Genomic DNA, 13,876 nt, shown 5'->3' with positions numbered 1-13,876 from the left:
CTCTCAGTGTGATCTTCCCTTCCCCAAGGGGCTCATGCAACCCTAGAATCCTAGGATTATGACCTTTGCAGGAAAGAAATTGCCCTTATTGTTACTTCTTGAGGTTTTAAGAAAGGTACAAGAGGTCAGTCAGGAACACAGCCACTCAGTCTTGGCTGACAGAATCCAGGAGGTGTTGGGCACCCACTAGGGCTCAGTAAAGGTGAGCTGTTAGGTTGGCTCATGCTATTAAATATCAGTGCAGGTCAGCATGCCATAAAATGAGCAGGATAATCTAAGCGGGCTTTTTCTCTCTTATTTCTTCCTTCACAAGATTTTTCCCTTTATATTTGTACATCTGTGCATGTGTGTGGAGATGGAAGATATGGCTGTGGAGATTGATGTGGAGGCACAATGTTGGGTTTGGTTTTTATATCAGATCTCATGCACATTGTGAAATCTGTGAAGAAATGACCCACCGGGCAATGACTGGCACAAAATAAGCTCCTCAGAAAATGCTTTTATTAAGAGTGTCAACAGATAGTTCCTTCCTCTTCAGAAAAAAAGTACATGTGTTTTACAGCATTTTCTTGCACTCTTTAAGTGCCAAAACAACAACCAACTCTGTATTCTCAGTTAAATAAGAAAAACAGAAAGCCAGAAGACAAAACCTAGATAGTGGAAAGTCAAGGTAGTCAGAGGAAAAATTCACTGAAACTAAATACAGTAGCACTGTGGAGCCATAGTGTCCTGAGTCTTTCTCTGAGGTAGCTCTCGGTATTTACAGTTTGAATATACGTAATATCAGAAAAAAAACAGTAACTTTGTAAGGTGATGGATATATTAATTAGCTTGAATGTGGTGATTTCCTAATGTATACCTGAAATATAACATCAAGTTTTACACATATATAGTTATTTGTCAATTATACCTTTATAAAATGGAAAAATACAGACTCTTGAAAAGTGTAGTAGGAAAATCCCCAAATGCATGTAAAAGTTCAAAATGAACTGATAGAAAAAAACCATAAAAATACTATGTATATTCTGTATAAAATACTAATAATACAGATGGAGATAGTGCATAGAATAACAAATGAAAGAAATATGCTAAAGGTTAACTGCAGGAGGAGGTAAACTTGGAAAACTTTAGTTTGTTACATGTTTCATTCTGTAATTTTTAGATAATGAACATGTATCTATTTTGATAACAGCTGAGCTAGGCAGGTAAATGTTCTTTCCATTCAGTGGACTTAGTAGTCTGTAGTCATTTTTAATAGTCTCCTTTTGATGTCCAGGTGCCTGATCTCCTGTGTTAAAGCCCCCAGGATCAACTTTGCTGTTCTCACTCCCTGCAGTGTACTTGTTTCTATTTAAATTGTTGGTCCAGTGTTATCAAACATGCTGTGGAATCTGTCAGTGCCAACTGCATTTAGAGCTTTCCCTGGAAATAACCTGGGAAAGGTAAAAAGCTAAAAGGCAATACCAAGTCCTTTACCTGTTAGAAATGCCAGTTAAGACTAGAACATACATACATACAAGCATATACATACACAGTATACATGTTCATGTGTGCATATAAGTATATGTACATGTGTATATAAAAACGAATTCTTCCATGGTAAATTTGTAAGACTATTCTTAAAGTCTAGATGTGATCCTTTTTGTGTTCAATGCAAGACTCAATTTTGTGTAATTTCTTCAAGAGGGAGCTCTCATCTCTCAGGTGCTACCTGTACCTCATTGCAAGCACTGCCCTTACAGTTCAGCTTAGGACCTGGGCCAGGGTATGTGCACAAAGCAGTTCTTCTGCAGGCTCTCAGGAGATGCCACAGGCTGGGTGCACATACCCAGGTGCTGGCCTTTAAGTTGCAGGACTCTGGACTTGCTTTGCTTGCATTTTGAAATCACATCCTTGCTCTGAGTGCTGTTTGACCTCGACGCACTGTTGATACTGATGCCTGGGAATAAAAAAAGTCAGATCTTAGAGTTTCTTTCTGGATGTCATCTTTACCTTCTTAAAGAAGGCAGGATGTGAGCTGTGTGTCTTTGCATTTGTTCAAATAAAATATGAATCCAAAGACAGAGCTGGGAGTGTCCAAAAGTACCGGACACTTGTGCGCAGCAGAAAATGTCATTCACTGTGGCACAATTTTAACTTTGCAGGTGTTGGAAATGCTTAAGATTGAAGAGACCTGTAAAATACTCTTTTGGTTTTGTATTACTTTGACCATAATTAATACTATCAATGTGTGAAATCTATTTACAAACACTTTCTTCTTAGATTTTTTATAAGACTGTAAAGACCTATCCCAACATTGACTCACTGACTCTCTCTCCAGAAAAATACTCCAGATTATTCTAATTTTCTTTCTCTTCTTGCATTTCTGATGACATCTCTTTTATCAGTAGCTCAGGGTCTAGATTATTTCCAAAGGTTATTTGAATATTAGGTACTCAGACACTACCTTTTATCTCACCACAGTGCTGAAATGAAAGTAAGTCAAACACCCAAGTGTTTTCTAGTATTTGCCAACATTTAGATGGTATCAGAAAATTTGGAGATGAAAATAAAATGAATCATGATCTCTACTCTCAGTGACCTGTGACACAGATTGAGTTTATGTTAATTTTGAAATTGCTACAGTACCCACTTAGGTGAAATGAATATGGAGCTGGAGACACCTAGAAAGACTTGGTGGCAAATGTGAGACTTTGCTATAATAATAATTATTATTATATTATTATTATAATTATAATTATTAGATACCTTAAAAAATCTTGGTGTAAGTTCAGCATGTGTATATTGCATATACAATGTAGAAAAAAGACTGGAAGGAAGGAGGAGAATGCCAGCCAACTGGCCATAGTGTATGTAGTGATTTAGAATTTGCATTCAAGCCAGAAAGCCCAGTTATCCCCATCTGGCAGTTGGACCACGTAACAAAGTTATTAACCTCTCTCTATTTCAGTTTCCTCATGTGTAAACAAGGTCTAATTATAGTGTATCACTAATAGGCTTGGATTGATGAAATGAATTAATACATGTAAAGAATTCAGACCAATGTCTGACCCACAGTGAGTGCTCAATAAATGTTAGCTACATTGAACATAATTAAGTGGTATATTTAGGAGAGATTATATTTTCTTCATAGTCTTAAATTTTCTGTAACATCAACAGTGAATATTTGTGATTTTGATAGAAGAAAAATATTTTTCAAATTAGGTTCTGGTAAAGTTTTTTTTAGTATATGTGCTGCCAAAGTGAGCACTTTTGGTAGTTTTTTAAAATGTATATACTGTACCACAAATGAGTCATGCCTAGATGCCTAAAAAGCCATGTAGAACCTATTTTCATCAAGTTAGGTAACATTTTTACTAACACTTAAGTTCCTTATTAACCTTCCAAAATGGAAGTAAAAGATCTCCACAAGTCCTCCTAACTTCTTTGCTTCTCAAGAAGTTTTACCATACATTTGAATATTTCACTCCTTTTATCTCTTGTAACAGTAAGACATATTTTGAGAATTGTCAGGCATCTCAGGTAATTTAGTTAACTACAGTTGTGCCTGGGAAAATAAGTTTTGTCTACCTCCATAGAGTAATTTAATGCTAAATTATAATTTCCAGTAATGAATTACATTTATTAGACTTTGGGCTTTGTCATTTTATATAATACCATATATGTCCATATATAGAATATACAAGACTCCTCCTTACTCATTTTTCCAAAGAAATTGAAACTCAAGCGTTTTTTGTTGTTGTTGTTTGTTTGTTTTGGGGGAGTCAACCTGAATGTGTAACTTATATAGGTGCAGACAAAATGATCAAATATCAATTCCCAGAAGTTTTTCATCGGTATATATTTAGGATCACAGATAAATTATATAAAATAATATGTCAAATTAGAAATAGCACCTTTTTAGTTATATGTCACAAAGCATTTTATCTTTCCTTACATGTTTAATACCAGAATCTTTGTTATCTCTGAGAGCTACCTTTTTCTGTCCAACAGTTTTCAGCACCTACCAGGCTCATTTTTGTCTAAGTTGGTAAAAAGCACAATATTCTTGAATCAAATAAGTTACAGGAAGTTTTATCCTGAACCTAATTGTTTATGCATGTAGCATTTCAACATATTTTCCCATTCATTTTATAAAAGTATATTTGTGCTCACCACAATTTACTCATTGATTTGCTTTTAAAATTGATCTTTAAAGGACTTCTTTGTCATTATAGCTAATACCTGGCAATGTGTAAACCTTCCCATCAGGGACAATTCTGGGTTCCTTTTTTTCTTTTCACCATTGTTTTGCTTGTCTGCTTTGTATAACAAACCATCCCAACTTTGTTGCTTAAAACGCCCATGAGGTTTTCCTTCTTGTGAATAACCTAAGATTCCTTAGGTTGGTTTTCTGGTAGACTTCCTGGGCTCCTTTATGCAACTGCCTAGATGGCTGGATTATCCAGTGGCCTAACCCCTGTGCCAGAGTTGGTGCTGGGTGTTAGGGTCCCTTGGTCTGTGTGGTCCTTACTGCTCAGGAGGCTCATACAGCCTTCTTGATATGGCACTTCCAGAGCATCAAGAGGATAAGAGCAGAAGTAGCAAGGGCCTTGAGGCCTCCCTCAGATTCTGTTGGTCTCCATTACTTATGAGGCTGTCCCAGATCTGCAGTGAAGAAATAGATCCCACGCCTTGGGGAAAGGTGGGGCAGAGGACGTATGGGCATTTTTAACTCCACAGCCTCACTTCCGACAGACTCTCTAGGGACTTCTATAAGTATCTAAAACTGACTGTTTGATTGAAAGTGCTTTAAAAGCTGACTTGTCTTCCCCTGGGAACATATTGTGATTCAAAATTAGAAAAGTAAAAGGGTAACTTGTACTATAAAGACGTGAATGGAGGCAGCTTTGAGGTTTGAGGAGTCTAGTGTTTACTAAATGTGAAGTTAGTGAAGCCGGCTCGTGGGGAAACACAGGTCTGTTATCAGTCTTGAAGGATAGGGACAGCTTTTTGTGCCTCATTTAAGGGGGAATAATGCTGTGTATTATTATTGTCAAAGCCCATGGAGCTGCCTCTAAAAAGTTAACATTTAAGGTTATATAGATTATGGTATGAAAGCAGTTTGGTCAATGTATCTCTTTTTGGAAGCAACCAGGTAAGAAACACGGCTAGGACGTAGCTCAGTGGTAGAGTGCTTGCATAGTATGCTCAAGGCCCTGCACTAAATTCCCAGTACCACTAAAAAAAACAGAAAAAAGAAAAAGGAAAAAAAAGATTAAGGAACAAAAGAGACACCTCCACATGCTGCAGCCTTCTGAGGAGGAGGGCCATCACATCACTGTAATTAGTAAACATCTCCTGTGCATCCGTCAAACTGCCATGAGGGCGTAATTACCAAGCCTTTGGGTTTGCCTTTACCTACATCATTGTATAAAATTAAAACCAGATGAAAAATCAAATGTTCTATGCAGGAGAAAAAATGGATGCAAAACAGGGCCTGCACAACTCTTAAGTGCTCTGGGTTGGTGAAGGTTAACTGCATTGCCTGATGTAAGGAAAGGCCAGGAAACTGCTCTGAATGAGGAGCGGCTTCAAGAAACCACAAAAGAAAGAACTCCACATAATAAATACATTTTTAAATGCACAGTACACAGCATAAGAGGAGGTCTGCAATTTGTGAATTATGTGTCCTACAAGAGTACATCAGGTAAATACGTATAATTGGTGTCCCTGGTGCTCTGGATAAGCTCAGTTTTTCAAACCTTCAAAAAAACTGCATTGCCTTTTTTTAGGAGTATTATTTTGACTTGAAAAGGCTCTTGTTTGCCAATGAGAAAAAGTACAGTATTTACAGAAAATGAGACAACCACATTGTACTTGAATGTGTGGAGTGTGTGCATGTCCTGTGCAAGAAAATTAAAAGTCTCTGCTTTCCATTCAGAAGCAATTAGAGGATGTCTTTTGTGGCTGCTGCAAAACAGATGCAAGACCCCTAAAAAAGTGAAGTGTAAAATAAAGGTGGAAAACTAAAACAGAAGGCATCTCTGGGCATCTCAGATCTTCAGCTAGTGGCCCAGGCCCCAGATATATGAACACATTTGCGTTTCCAGTTGTAAATGTACCCTGTGGATTTCATGACCAGGCCTACTTAGATCTGATAGAGCATTGAAGAATCATTTTGGTCTAGAAATCCCCATTACAATAGTAAATTTAGGTGCTGATACCAGGATGAAAGACCTCCTCTTCTTTTGTAAAGTGAGAGCAATTGTCTTATTGGCCATTTGTTAACTAGTATTGTTCATGATTCCAAAGCATCCCATAAGAGGCGCAATGTTAAGAGTATTGCTTGGGGTTTATTGATGCCAAGTCTCAACATATTTCAAAATATTAGATAGTGTGGTCTCATAGGTTTAAACCATCTGGTCTAGTAAAGCAAATTCACCACTGTGAAACTTCAGAAGCTTAACACAATAAATATTTATTATTCATTGAAGTCAAGGGCCAAGTGCAGTTTGGCAACTGTGGAGGGGGTGGGGTCTGTTCTTTGTCACCATGCAGGAACTGGCCTCATCCCATTTATGGCCCCAACTTCTCTGGGACTCCTGTATCTCTCCACTTGGGAAGAGAGTGAGCATCCAGTGCCCAGGAGGGAGGCCACAAGCCAGGCTCAGAAGGGTGCACATCAGCTCTCCATGCCTTGTGTTGGCCAGAACTCTGTGACCTCTACCCCAGTCAACTCCAAGAAAGACTGAAAGGCACAGTTGGACTCAGAGTCACATCAGTGAGCAGAGGCCATCTCTACCTTTGCTGCTGTGCTGAGGGCAGAGACAGAGTGATCTCAGCTGGGACTCTCAGATATGGTTAGCAGATTGAGCACCAATAGTAGCAGGCCTCGCCAGAGGTTCCGAATGGTGAGCAGTGCAAGTGACTTGCCATATAGGAGGATTCTCCACAAACAGTGTGCCCCCTATAGTGATCCAGGCCCTGTGTCTCCCACCCCAGTCAGGTCTGTAAGTCTTCCACCCCTACAGAAGTAGAATCACTTGGCCATACTCAGATTTCCTCCTTTCTCATCTCTGATGCAATGGTTCTTGATTGTGGAAAACCTGTTCCCCTTGGTAGCAACCTGCCACCATGGGAGATTTAAGAGCAAGGACAGCTGATGAACATGTGTGGCGTGCTAGACACAGGGCCTTCCTTGCAGTCTGTAAATTATGGATATTGGTTTAAAGAAGTCTTTGTCTCTTAAAATAAGTTCTCGATGCTCAGGATTAGAAGCAGCTGGAAGTCTTCACAATGGACCACAGCTTTCATATGTTCCTCTGCGTATTTTTTCAGTAGGCATGACAGATGCTCTGAAATGGCACACATACCTGTCATGCCAGCAAAGCCACATCCTCAGGGTGTCTGCCCTGGTACGAGTGATGGCTGGATGTAGGGCAGGCCCTGGACCACCACTGGGTTTGCTGCTGGAGAGCCCACCATGGAAACCTCTGCTACATTTGCATCCAGTCTGCACTGCTGCAGGCAATCTTCAAGGACTCCAAGAGCACCAGGAGTACAGCCCTGGAATCCCAAGGCCTGTTCTTGATATTTTATTAATTGGTTCAATTTAATGAAACTTTCAACATCTCTAGGGTACACAGTTGGTGTCTGGGAATCATTAAAAGTAGCAGATGCCAAGATTGGGCACAAATGGCTCACTGTGGAGTATGGTGGCATAGACTGTTGTGTTTATTACTATGAGCAAGAGTTGTGGTCCCCCCCAAATGAAACTAGTTATATTCTTCAGAATTTTTGTTGCTATTTTATCTCAATCACATTAATTAAATATGTATCTATGTGTTGTTAAGCAGACTTGTTAAGATCATATTTTAGTTTTACATTGGAGTTATATACTGTATAATTATGGAGAAACCCCGAATTTATATCCTTGTAAACTCTCCCTTTATCTACAGTTAAATCCTAAGCCAAGTTACTTCAGGGCATAGCTGAAGTCTGCTTGGCCTGTTTGTGCAATATCTTACACATGTGGGTGCGTAATAAACACTGTTCTGTCATCACTTTCAAGGTGTGTATTATGTGCTGGGTCTACACCTTATGTAACAACAGAGGGCCAGAGAATGACAGTTTAGGAAATGTGGGTTGTAAGATGCAATTACTATAATTATGGATCTATGTGGAACTTGACTTGTTTTCATACTGCAGTCTGCCTATGTGAACTGGCAGGTGAAACTTTCACAAGATACTCTCCCCGCAGAAAGCCAGCTAAGTGGATGGGTGTCTGCTTTTATTTTTCCTAAGGCCTTGGCTTTCCCCACACTCTTCTATCTCCTGGCAACCATTGTTCTGCTCTCTACTTCTACATGTTCAACTTTATTTGATTCTACATTTAAGTAAGATCATGCAATATTTGTCTTACTGTGCCTGGTTTATTTCTCTTATACTGTCCTCCAGATTTATGCAAGTTGTCACAAATGGTTGGATTTCCCCTCTTTTTAAAGCTGAATACTATTCCATTGTAATACAGTATATTCCCACTGAAATCTTGTTTAAACAAAAGAATAGTATAGCCTTGCTGGTGGAATTAACACAGCTTCAGAATAAACAGTGTCAGTTATCCATGCACTCATTCAGTCATTCATCATGACATGCCAGGTATTATGATAGGTACTGGAAGGCTGCAAGGAGACGAAGACAAGTAGGAGCCCTATTTTGAGGCATGTACATTCTAGTGGGTATGATAGATAGTTGATGATCTATCTTTTTTTCATTTTTATATTAACTTATTCAACAAATATTTCAATTAATTGTTAGATGCTGGATACTTGGCATTGCTAAAAAGACAAAAGTACAGTCCTTGTGACCATGCCATTTTAGTGGGGGGATGAATAGAAAATAATCCACAGAATCTATATACAAGTTATAAGGGGATGCTAAGGGATATGATACAGGTAAATGGGTGTGCAGTTTAGTGTAGAGTGGTCAACTTAGCCTCACTGAAGTGGAGACCTGCATGCAGGGTCAGGGGAGCGGGTAATGTGTGATAAAGGGTGTCCAAGCCTAAAGGAACAGAAAGTACTGAGCAAACCACCTAGTAATACCTTCCATACCTGATTTGTTTGACTTTTTCTGAAAGTGTTTTTTACGTTGTGTTTTATACTTCTGTAAAGGCCTCTTTTTCCTCGTGTAGAAATAGCTGAATGCCTTCACAAAAATGGTGTTTTCTGTGGACACACAGTGGATTTTCTGTCTGCTATATGGAATATGTCACCCAAACAATTCCAGGAGGCCACTCTTATGACACAATGTTCACAGGAAGGCGGCTCCACATCATTGGTTTTTGTTTTTTAAATAAAAAGAAATGCCCTTTAGGTTTATAGTAAGGTATGGATAGAATTTTTCAGTTACTGTATTTGGACTTGAAAATATGGAATAAATTGGCACACAACTAAAAATTTCTATAGATCTGCAGCTCTATAAATAATTGAGTTTGTTTTTGAAAAGGTTAGAACAAGAGGAAAGAGGTGGGAGTTGTCTTCTTCAAAGTAGTTCAATTATGGGTGTGAAATGAAAGCAAGTAAAAATAAAAATGGGCTTGTGTACTAATTTTGGATTCAGTTGCTTTTGTTTTAATTTTTGCCAAAAAAATATGCATTAAGGAATATGGAAACTTGAGTAAGTTAACTTAATTAAGAGAGATTTCTAGATGAGCTTATTAGACTTCTTTTGTAGAATGCTTCTTTTCTAGTTCATTTGATGTTGAACCTTTTTTTCTCTCTTTGATCTTGAAATAATCAGATTAAAATCAACGTGTTGCATGAGAAGCCTGTGGACATAAGGAAGATCCCCGAATTAAAGGCTTCTAAAAGGTTTTGTTTCTGGTTTTGCCTTTTAAAAATTATTATTTATTTAAGAGCATTTTTGTTCACAAATGAAGTTAAAGGCCAGACTTCTAGATTCTTCTGGCCAGTGGCATAGCAGCTAGCAATCACCATACTGAAGGGCTGAATCATATATTTGAAATGTGGCTTTTTATTTCTCACTTCTTAGATTTTTACATTGGATGCTGACATTCAGAACATGTCTGGCAGTATACCCAGCAAGCAGCCTAGAGAATCTTAGCTCCCTCCAGGATTTCCTCAAGACCCTAGAGAACCCTCCTTTGCTCTACTTTGTTCCTTGTTTATGGATACAAGTCCTGGATTTCGTGGGAAGCAGGTAGTTTAGTCATGCAGATCGAAGTTCCAATCTAGCTCTGAAAACTAAGACAAAGTCTTTCCTGAGTGTGTTCCTCATCTGTTCAATGGGAATACCAATATGCCCGTCACTATATAACGAGGCTCACAGAGATGACTCATACAAAGCAGTTAGCACTATGCCTGGCATGTGATACACTCACGTTATGTCAGACCTTTGCAAATCTGTTGTGATGGGAATTTTTATTCATGTTTCCTGACCTTTTAGAGGAGCCATCTCCACAACTAGCAACCTCTGGGCTGGATATAAAAAGTATTACAGTGAACTAATACTGTGTTTTAAAATGTTTGAGATTTGTTGCCAACTTTTAAAAATCCAGCTTTTACAAGAAAGTCTGGGTTTCTGGCTTTAGGTGAAAGTGGAGACTGCTTGGCAACACTGTACTTCCCCATCCTTTCCCACAGGGCCAGTGGTCAGCAGGGGCTGAGAAACACCAGGCTCTCTTCTCCTCTCCGTGTTCCTGCCTGCTGCTTTAGGGCATCTAAAGTGCTGGCACTACCCAGTTTCAGCATTGGGCCAAACTCAGTGAGCAAAGGTATATATTTTTTGTGTGTGGCCTTGGGAATCTGAGATTGTTTGGCTATAGTCCAGGGCAAGTAGTCCCTAGTATGCCTCCAAGTGGTGAAGAGGTACCACTTCAAGGGAGGCTGTCTCTTTGAGAATGTAAGGTTGGCTGCAGCTGATCAGGTGTAGCATTTGGGAAGGGGATATGGACAACTGGATGAGTCAGGAAGATCAGCTTCTATTTCCACCTGTAGGGTAGGGTGACAGATACATGCCCAAGTCACCCTCAAGTATAACACAGGCAAACAAGTTAATAGCAGAGATGAATAGGGAAAACAAGAACAATTGCATTAGTAGATGAGGGCATGGGATTGACCATGGGGAAGGCAGAAAAAAAAAAAGATAGTTCAGTTAACCCAAAACAAATGAGAGAGTTCATTACTAAATATCTTTTGAGGTAGAATCAACACTCTTAATCATTTTAAGGTAATTAAAAATCATAGTCCAATAATAATTTTTTCCATTTCCTTGTCAAAGCTTTATGCCTTATCTGGTCTTCTTCGTAACTCACTAAACTTGTCACAACAAAGTAGCCGAAGAGTTAGCAATTGATGCCTTGATCCGTTCAATGGATTAGTCACATCTCTTTCTTAAAATTCATAGTTTTGGTTGATTGTATTTCGAGACACATAAGAAATAAATACAACCAATTTCCCTGATTTTCTCCCTAAGAAATACTTCTAAGACTTCTGGTTTAAATTCACTTAAGAGAAAAAAAAAAAAGAATAACATTTGCTATGTATTGTTCTCACCACAATTTAAGAGACTACATTCAGCTATGAATGACATTTACAATTTTATGGGCTGTTTGGTTCTCATATTTGACCCAGATTTAGCTTACCCAGGTACATCAGGACTTTTTACAAGGTCACTTTAATTGTTACTTTGATTTTTTTTTAAATTCCCAAGGCATTAAGTTTTGCCTTGGTTTTAATAGAAACTTGAATATGTTGTCATTGATGTTGAAGCTATTCATGTTTAATACTGGTTCTCAGCTAACATCCATTTCTCTGAAGGATTTGGTAACGAACCAGTACATAATCATGGTTTTGTCATTTGGTAGTGGTCTTATATAACCACTTAATTTTTATTGCAGGAGTGTTAAGTCATAAAAAGTGTCTGCACTGTGCTCAGTAAAAGAACCAGACCTCTCTAGACTTCTTTGTGGTCATTGCTCCAGCATGCCAGACTTTACTTCAGGCAAGTAGAAAATTCAGTTCAACAGGACCACTGCAGTGAAGCCAAAATATGACCCACAGAATGAAAAGGGAATCTATGTTCTGTGGCTTGTGTTAGGGTTTTGTAGTGGTTGTCAGAAATTGAAGGAATTATAATGAAGTGAGTGGGTAAGAGGTAAAATCATGCTAATAATGATGATGGCAACAGCTCACATTCATTGTTCTAAGGGTTTGCCATATATCAGTGGTAGTTATCACAGTAATCCCATGAGGAAGGTACTGTACATCTCCCTTATTTACAGATAAATAATTTGAGGCCCAGAAAGATTAAATGACTTGTGCAGTTATTTGTGCAGTCAATTTAGTGCAGTTAGTGAAGTGACAGGAGTCAGACTCCACTCAGGCTGGTGCATCAATGGTCTTAAATCTATTTCTCTTTTCAAGAGCAGCTGGAGAAAAAACAGTCACACAGACGCAGATTTTTTTTTCACCTGTTGATTAAATCAGTCTGTGTCCTGGACATTCCTTGAGACAGTTTAGCAATTCTTGTCTTGCACTGTCAGGAGATTAATTGAAATCTCCTCTTGTAGTGCATCCAGTGTTAAGTTTATTAAAATTCTTCATAAAATACACTTTCCTGTTGTTTTGAAGAACATATAGTAGGTGTAATGTAAACATCTTGACATCATAGTGAGCTTGCAGGAAGGACAGTGACTGTCCACCTCTTCCACAGGGGCATTCCTGGTCAGTTTCTTCTTTCTCTTTATGTAGAACCTAAAGCTGTCCTTTGAATTTCACAAATCTACTGTTTGATGTTTCCCTTGCTTTTCTAGTCTTCTCCTTATTAATAGACAATTTGCTATACTTCCCTCTTCCTTTCATCTTTGCTCTTTGGCCTTAGGAATCCATGGTTCCCCATCCATGGATTCAACCACCCACCAATCAGAAATGTTACCCTCTTGCTGATATGTTTTAGGTACTTAAACCTATGATAGCTACTAGTTATGTCTACACTAAACATTAACACCAGAGGATGTACGTAAGTCATGCAAATATTACTGTGTCTTCTAGAAGGGACTTGAGCATCCCTGGATGTTGGGTCCTAGAACCAGTCACCATGGATAAAGAGAGAGGACTGACTTCTAATATTTAACCTGTTGTGAGACAGGAAAGCAGGTAACCTGACTTGCCAAAAGAGTGATGGGTCACTAAAAGAGCTTGGGTTCCCCAGGGAAAGGCCAGGCCCTGTGTATTCATTTGTTCCTTTTTCCTTTTTGTTCCTTAATTTCCTCTCCCTCCTCCAACTGGTTTTTGGATTCTGCTTGAGAGAATTAACTCTTCAGCCAAGATGATGTAGTTGAGCTGGGTGTGTTGGGATGCCCCTTTACTCCCAGGACTGGGAGGCTGAGGCAGAAGGATCACAAGTTGGAGCCCAAGAGCCCAACCTGGTGCACTTGGTAAGACTCTGTCTCAAAAAAAAAAAAAAAAAAAAGGAATTGCATTTTGAAAAAGACATTTTTTAATCATCATTGACGCTGAACACTTTTTCATATATTTATTGAGTGTGTTTCTTCATTTGAGAAGTCTCTATTCATATCAGGTGCCCATTTTTTAATTGGGTCTTTAATATATTTTCTGTTCAGCCACTTGTCACCTGCTGGAGAACAAATTCCGTCTTACTGTTTCTGTATCTTCCTTTCCCATGTCCCCACTGCTGAGGCCCATCGCTGAATGAAGTACTTTTTAGATGCTGGAAAATTAGATGTGCTGGCTTGAGTTGGAATGGATTATCTGGGCTATATTGAGGTACACTAGGGTGAAGGGGCCCCAGAGGTAGCCCTACAAGCGTTTTCAGTGTGTCTATAGGTTGAACAAGGTTGGGAGGAGTAGAG

At 38.8% G+C, this 13,876-nt stretch overlaps 1 protein-coding gene across 1 annotated transcript in view; it reads left to right on the top strand.

Annotated features, from left to right (window-relative positions):
* Positions 1-13,876, top strand: part of Pdzrn3 (PDZ domain containing ring finger 3) — a 242,364-nt gene that overhangs the window by 85,077 nt on the left and 143,411 nt on the right. The window lies entirely within an intron of this gene.

Source organism: Heterocephalus glaber, unplaced genomic scaffold (genome assembly GCF_053883595.1).
Source record: "Heterocephalus glaber isolate CG9 unplaced genomic scaffold, H.glaber_assembly_v1.0 deba00001472, whole genome shotgun sequence".
Lineage (NCBI taxonomy): Eukaryota > Metazoa > Chordata > Mammalia > Rodentia > Bathyergidae > Heterocephalus > Heterocephalus glaber.
This window is presented reverse-complemented; position numbering and strand designations above follow the sequence as displayed.